This window comes from Nannospalax galili, unplaced genomic scaffold (assembly GCF_000622305.1).
Source record: "Nannospalax galili isolate Female #2095 unplaced genomic scaffold, S.galili_v1.0 scaffold441, whole genome shotgun sequence".
NCBI lineage: Eukaryota > Metazoa > Chordata > Mammalia > Rodentia > Spalacidae > Nannospalax > Nannospalax galili.
The window spans coordinates 1,686,905-1,694,322 of NW_008348089.1; the positions used below are offsets into that span (position 1 = coordinate 1,686,905).

General features: G+C 38.8%; 1 protein-coding gene across 13 annotated transcripts in view; it reads right to left on the reverse strand.

Moving 5' to 3' along the window:
• The window catches only part of Prdm5 (PR/SET domain 5), a 198,093-nt gene that overhangs the window by 132,081 nt on the left and 58,594 nt on the right, over positions 1-7,418 (reverse strand). The gene's annotated exons all lie outside the window — the stretch shown is intronic.

Genomic DNA, 7,418 nt, shown 5'->3' on the forward strand with positions numbered 1-7,418 from the left:
AAATAAAAGGCTCCTTAGTTTGTACAGAAATCCATACTAATCATACTAAATTTATCAAGGGTAGAACAGTACATATTTTCTTAAGTATGAACCTTTTTATTGACAGGTGTTGAATAAGGGCTAAGCTAACAGCACACTTGCCTTAAATTTATGCCAAAGAAAACTTACTATTTCATTTGGCAGATGTCTCCATAACTCACAATTGCCCTAAAAATCTGAGAGATGCATGTTATCTGGTCAAAGGTCTTCTCGCTGTAGGTGTCCTGTAACATATGTGCCCCAGTCACAGGTATCCCGAGGTAACTGTAAGTGCAGCCCTTCTCTGTTCTCCACAGACAAGAAGAGTACGGCTTCCCAAGTGCAAGGCTGAAAAGGGAGCAGCCTCGTCCATTTTCCCTTCTATCTGCTTAATGAGTCATTTCCATAAAAGGGGAACCTGCTAATCTGACCAGAGGGGGATGTGACAGCCAATGGGGCAAGTCTTTTTTTTTTTTCTAGAGGAAAAATAAAATAGAGTTTTGTCTTTTAATAAACTACCCATGAATGTGTGGGAATAGTATTTTTTAATTTTGGCTTGTTTTATTTAGTCTCAGGTTGTAAGTCATGGCTGACCAGACATATTGTACATTTTAAAGGGGAAAGAAGTAACTGCAAAATAAATAAATAATAAATAAATAAATAAATAATCCATGAACCATTCTTGAATACAGGTTACTTGGAACCTAGTTTAAAACAAACCACTCCATTCCTGGTTACTGGGCACTGGCCCAGTTTAATAAAATACAGACACCAATCTCCACTCAACTATGATTCTGTGTATATTGTTGAAAACCAGCAGGGGAGGTGAAGAAATGAGTGATGTTCACTGCAGACGTCTAACCCACACAACACAAATATAAATTCGAGAAATGAACTCTTGCAAACATGAGGTGAGAAAAAAATTCCAAGACAACCACTCCATAAGACAGTATCTTCATATGTTTGCACATTTGCTCATTCAACAAACAATTCCCAAGTCCTTAATTGCTGAGTATTAACAATGTTTCTGTGGGCACAACAGAGTAAGACTAAGCTTCTGACCCACAGCACTTAAACAAGGATAGACTGGAACTTCACATGAAGATGGATGTGAGGGCTATGAAGATAACTAAAGCAGACTTGCGAAAACAGCAATGGAAAAAGGCCAGGTAAGCAGCTTTGCTGCAGTGATCTGAGAAGTGTTCTAAAGGCAGAGAAAGCTAGCGAGAGGGGTTGCCAGACAGAACAGCATACAAAAGGCAGTAGAAAGGAGTTTGAAAGAGAACATGGTATGTATGAAGGACAGTACAAAGGCTGGGCGGGTCAGAGGAGGAGCTGAAAAAGAGGCGGGTGCTGAGATCAGACTGGCAGATGACCCATCACCCATCAACATAAAAACCAGAAAACTGTCTATTTAGTTACTAGGGGTGTCTACAGTAATTTCCATCCAAAAATCTGTTATAAAATCTGGGGTGGAATGGACTGCAAAAAAGTGGAGTTTTAGAATTTATTTTTCAGGAAGAAATTCACTCAGCTTGTTCTTACTACTTGCCATTTCTCAAAGAATTATTTTCTTAAATGCCAAGTAATTCTTAATAATCCTTTAAAAATGCTAATGAATACCAGACCCTCACTTAGAAGCAAGAATTTAATTTTCAGTATTGTAATTGCTAAAAGAGGAATTGAAGACAGTAAATATCTCATAGTTGTATCTCATATGCTCAGGTATTGAGCTGTGAGAATCATTTACACTTCTAACAAAATAACAAACACACTGAAATTGAACTGCCTCTCTGCTTCAACCCTCACTGAACACGGAGAAATGCAAAAAAAAAAAAAAAAAAAAAAAAAAAAAAAAAAAAAAAATTAACAATCACCAGCATCAAAGTGCTATGCAGGACAGAAAGCACGCTGTACACCCGTCACTCAAAGAGGAATTTCACTTAGTAAAGTAACATAAAATTTTAAATGTTTGGGGACTGGAGAGATGGCTCAGCAGTTAAAAGCACCTCTTGCAGAAGACCTGGGTTTGGTTCCCAGCACCCACACGGAGGCTAAAAATCATCCGTAACCCCAGTCCCTGGGGCTCTGACTCCATCTTCTGACCTCCATGAGTATGGTGGTTTGAGTAAGACTGCCCTCTGTAGGCTCCAAATCTTTGGACGTTTTGTTCCCAGTTGGTGGTGCGGATTTGGGAAGGTGTGGCCACGCTGGAGGAAGCACATCACAGGGGCAGGTTTAGAGAGTTCTTCAGCCTTGCCAGATTTCCAGTCGCACTCTGCCTGCTTGAAGATGTGAGCACTTAGCTTCTGCTCCTACTCCAATCACCTCAGCCTCCATGCTTCCCCACCATGATGGACTCTTGCCCCTTTGGAACAGTAAGCTAAATAAATTCTTCCTTTTATAAGTTCCCTCGGTCATGGTATTTTATCACAGCAACGGAAAAGTAACTAATACAGTGGCCATTGCATGACAAGGGTGCATTTACACACATGCAGGCAATACACTCCTACACATAAATAATAATAATAAAATATTTTTAAATGTTTGTCAATAAAGTCTTTCAGGTAGCTTCATAGCTACAGTAACAAAACAGTTTTACATTAATAAATGACTAAATTAATCACAGCAAGTAACTATGCCACTAGATACTTGAAAGAAATTCTGAAGAGAACTATAATTTAAAACTTGCCACTATTGCTGAAATCCATACAACCTAATAACTGTATATGGAAGAACACATGCTTGTCAACATCATGATCACAGCTTGAAAGGATAACACTACTCAGAGACCCTGTATTATATACAATGTGTATCAGATATGCTTGACATTTGAATTTTGGGTAAAACAGTGAGACATAACAAACTTTTCTCAGGCTTATTATAGTGAGTACATTTGAGCTTCAAGGAGTATTGCTCACTCTTTATGTATATGGCTTTGTCTCAAGCCTTTGGCTCAAACTATGCTCAGTCACTAAGTGTCAGGATTAGCATTAATTGTCACTCTGACTAAATCTAGACTCACTGGGAGAAAGGCTTCAGGGCATGGCTACAAGGGTTGCACTGATTAATTGCTATGGGAAGCCCACCCACTGGGGGTGGCATCATTCCCTGGCTGGGATCCAGGACTGCATAAGTGGAGAGGGAGCTGAGCAGGAGCACTCAGGACTCTCTGATCCTCATTGTAGATGCAACATGATCAGCTACTTCAGGCTCTGTTTTCTTGACTTCCCCACAACCATGTCCTGTGTCCTTGAACTCTGAGCCAAAATAAGCCCTTTCTCCCTTAAGTTGCTTTTGTTAGGGTATTTTATCACAGCAACAGAAAAAGAAACTAATATACTCAGTATAGGTAATTTGTCTTCTTTTTTGGTCCAGTAGATGTCTACATATTCTAGGTGGCTGTTACCTTCTCACACAATGTTCCATGTTAAGAGGAACACACAATTTAACTTCATATGATAATTCTTCTGAGATGTGTCATTTTTAATAAAGCAAATTTACATTACTGATTTACAGTTACTCACATTCTCATAACAGAAGTGACAGTGAGAAATTTACTATGTGTTGCCTAAATTTTCATATTTGAAAATAATACCTTTGTTCATTAACATAGTCTTTGCCTATCTTGCTCCAAATTACCTGTATTCACAGACTGCTAAGTGCCAGTCTTGATTTTTGCTGTACCATGCCCTGGTCTGTAGCTTGCAGCCTCTGCACAGCTGTCAGCTTACCCATTAGGAGGACTGTCATCTTCCCACCCTTACCACAGTACTCCCCTAGCCAGCATGCCCTCTGAAGGAGGCTTTCAGAGACAATTGAAGCCATCCTTGCTCTTTCCAGCACAAGCAAATCAAGACAATTCCAGACAGATGGCTACTATTAAAGTCTCCATTTAACTGTCTTTATTTGATAGTGAACCCTGAAATAACATACTCAATATTTTTGACATCTTACAAAGAAGACTGAAAGTTCCTCATAGCACTGCATCCTAACATCACAGGAGCCTTTGTAGTCAAAGTGTATTTGTTCCTGTCAAAATCTCTCTTGCCAAGACCATCTCCTTTAACTTGCATTTTCAAGGGAGTGAAGTGTATTATGACTGTCCCACTTAAGAAGATCTTCTACAAACCTGGAGCCTATAATGAAGTTAACACATTCTTACCTCACAGTCAAATCATCGCAATTCAAAATTCTGTTTGATTTGCACAGGTTTCCTATGCCAGCAACACAAAACAATTAGCTAAAGTTGCAAAGGAAAAGAAGCCCATAGGTAAAACAAATTATAGTTGGCTTACATCTCTGTGAGCCTAAAGTTGCATTCACAGAAAACTGCACCAACATGGGAATGTCACTGTTCCCAGTTTAAGAGTGACACTGGTTTTCAAGTGTCCAAGAAAAAAATGTGTGCATTCTTGCTACCAGGGATGTGCACCTTCTTCCAGACTGAAGACTAATATACCAAATACAATTCACAGCTGATTTCATCCTCTAATCAAGGTAAGGTCAAAGGAACCACAGAAAATTAAGATGGGGCTGGAGAGATGGTTCATCAGGTAAGAGTGTTTGCTGCTCTTGTAGAGAACCGGGTTCAATTCCCAGCACCCACATTCGTGGCTCACAACCCCCTATAATTCCAGCTTTAAGGAATTCAATGCCCGCTTCTGGCCTCTGTGGTCATCTGCACTCATATGCACATACCCACACTTAGACACACACATATACATAAATTAAACATAAAATAGTTTTTAAAGGTTAAAAAATTCAGTTTGATTACAGAAAGTCTTATTGTGTGAGTAAAGAAATACTGGAAACAGGCAGTCCATATAAATTTTCTTTCCCAGAATTCAATATTTTCTTTGTTAAATTAGGTCAACTTTAGACAGGGAGACTCATTTGTTATTTGGATGTTTAATGTTCAAAGAAGGCTCTATGACATAACTTATTCTATCATTATATCCTTCAGTCAGTTCAAATGATGGGAGGTTTTTTAACTAACTACCTGCATATACTCCATCAAGGTTCCAAGAACAAAGTTCATCAGCCAAATCTCCATGGCAAAAACATTAATAGCAGTGATATACGACCAGTTCCAAAAATATCCTTAAAGGAGAATTCAAGGTTATATTGTGCGATTTATTAAAGATACATTTCCCTTTCAACAAGGCTTGCCAAAAAAGGTGGTTTTCAGCACTAAGACTCAGAGCATGTATATCTTTTATATATGAAATGTCATCCTTTCTTAATTTAAATTTCATTCTTCTTGAAGTTTTTTTTTTTAACTGAAGGAAGGCTATATGCCTTGCCTTTAGTTCTCAGTTAGCCAAATTTCAAGATTCTTTGGGAGTACTAAAAAGCAAGTCTAGTTTCATAGGGCAGTCTGAGACAGCATAGTGTTGTCAAATTTCAACCTATGAGAAGCACACTCCAAAATCAGCAGTATCATCACTAGCAAACTGGGGATTTATACTTCTAAGCACAGGGTGGGTTTTCTTGATAATTCTTCCAAGGAATTCTGTATTTTTTCTTGCTTGGTGCTTATAAACACACACACCACCAGCTGATCTGCCCATATCTCCCTCCTACGTTCGTCTGATAACCCTGACCTTTGGTTTTCCTACCTTCATGTGGGAAAGCAGCTGGGAAGAAAATCCACTTCATGGATCCCTGCTTCTTTCCTAAGTAACATCCAGAGTATATTGCTCACAAAGTTAATACATAACTTGAAATTACTGGCAAGAAAAAAATCCAGGTTTTTTAGTTTGGTTGGTTGCTTGGTTTTAAGTTTTCTGTTTGTTTTATTTTGGTTTTTTGTTTTTTTGCTGCTATTTGTTAAAAATAGTGTCCTAAATACTTCAAGACGAGAGGAATCTTGAAAAAGCACTCTAGAGTGGTAAAAATGTTAGACTGGGGATCTAAAGCAGAGGTATGCCAACGGACCATGACTGTATCACTTTAAGCCACTACCCTCCTGGACCTGAGCTGTGGTCTCTCAGTTTCCCAGTAAAGATGACAGACTCTAGCATATAGCCTCACAGCAACCACGAAGCATCAAATGGAATAAAGTGCACAAAAGTTCCTCGTGTTTGGCAGTCACAAGGTATTAGGAAAATGACACTGTTCCCACAGTCACCAATTGATTCCTTGAAGAGAAGCATTCTCTTTTGCTGGTTCTACTGAGGACATATGGACTACTTTTCAGTCATGTCAACTTTTTCAAGGAACAACTGGGAAGGGCAGCAGAACACTGCTATTCAAGTCCAAATACAGATTCAAGTGACTTGAATATTTGGAGTAAGAATGACACCATTACTAGGAGACAGATGACATAGATGTCATTTCAGCTGTACTGACACACTCATAAGGCCACACTGAAAGTACAGCTGTAACCCACTGCCATCAGCTCCAGCTCAGCTGACTGAAGCCATTTTAATCTGTTCTGCATACAGTCCTTAAATTGCTGAAGGAAGAAATCTTGTCTTGTTTTATCATCTACAAGACAAATATCCATCCTTCCTTGCTCTGTGACTATGTCTTCACTATCCTGGCTACCCTCTATGGATGTACACCGATGTGTCAGAGCTCTCCTGAGAATATGGCCCCATAATCTGCCACTACATCAAAGACACAGCTTAAAACTCAAGGAAGTCTTTTGGGTGGCTATGTCGTATATTTAGCTGAGGGCATCTTTACAGCCAACTAATGTATATTAAGGAAGGTCTCAAGATGCTGTCCAAGACACGAAGACATACGTAACAGAGAAGCTTTGTTGGGTTTAGGTAGTTGAGCAATTCCTACACTTAAGGAAGTAGATCACTCAGAGCTGGGATGTCCTTTATCTGATATGGTCTTGATAAGTAACTTACTAGTTCAGTCAATGTATCATTTTTAACTGTCATTGTCTTTACTCCTTTTAAAGTTCAAAAATATGTTATGAGTGGTAATAAACAGTTGATGTAAGACATTTATAAGCACTCCATGTCTTGCCTTATAGAACTTTTTTAAATTGGGCAATTTTTTAAAAAGTGACATAAACTGAAAAGACAGTATAAAGTGTATCACCTTTAACACAGTAAACTTATTCAAGTACCTTAGCAGTACAACTATTGTCCCTTCTACAATTTTACAATTTTACAAAACTATTCAGATTTCAGTGGGAATGTTGGGCAGACAAGTTGGTATTTCTGTTGTTGTTTCTTGCGGGGAGTGAGAGGGTTTATGTCTGTGTGTATATATTCTTGTACATTTACATGGAGGCCAGAGGTCAATGTAGCTATATTTCTCAATTGTCCTCTACCATGTGTGTGTGCGTGTGTGTGTGTATGTGTGTGTATGTGTGTGTGTGTAAAATGCTTGTGGCACATACACATACACACACACACACACACACACACACACAC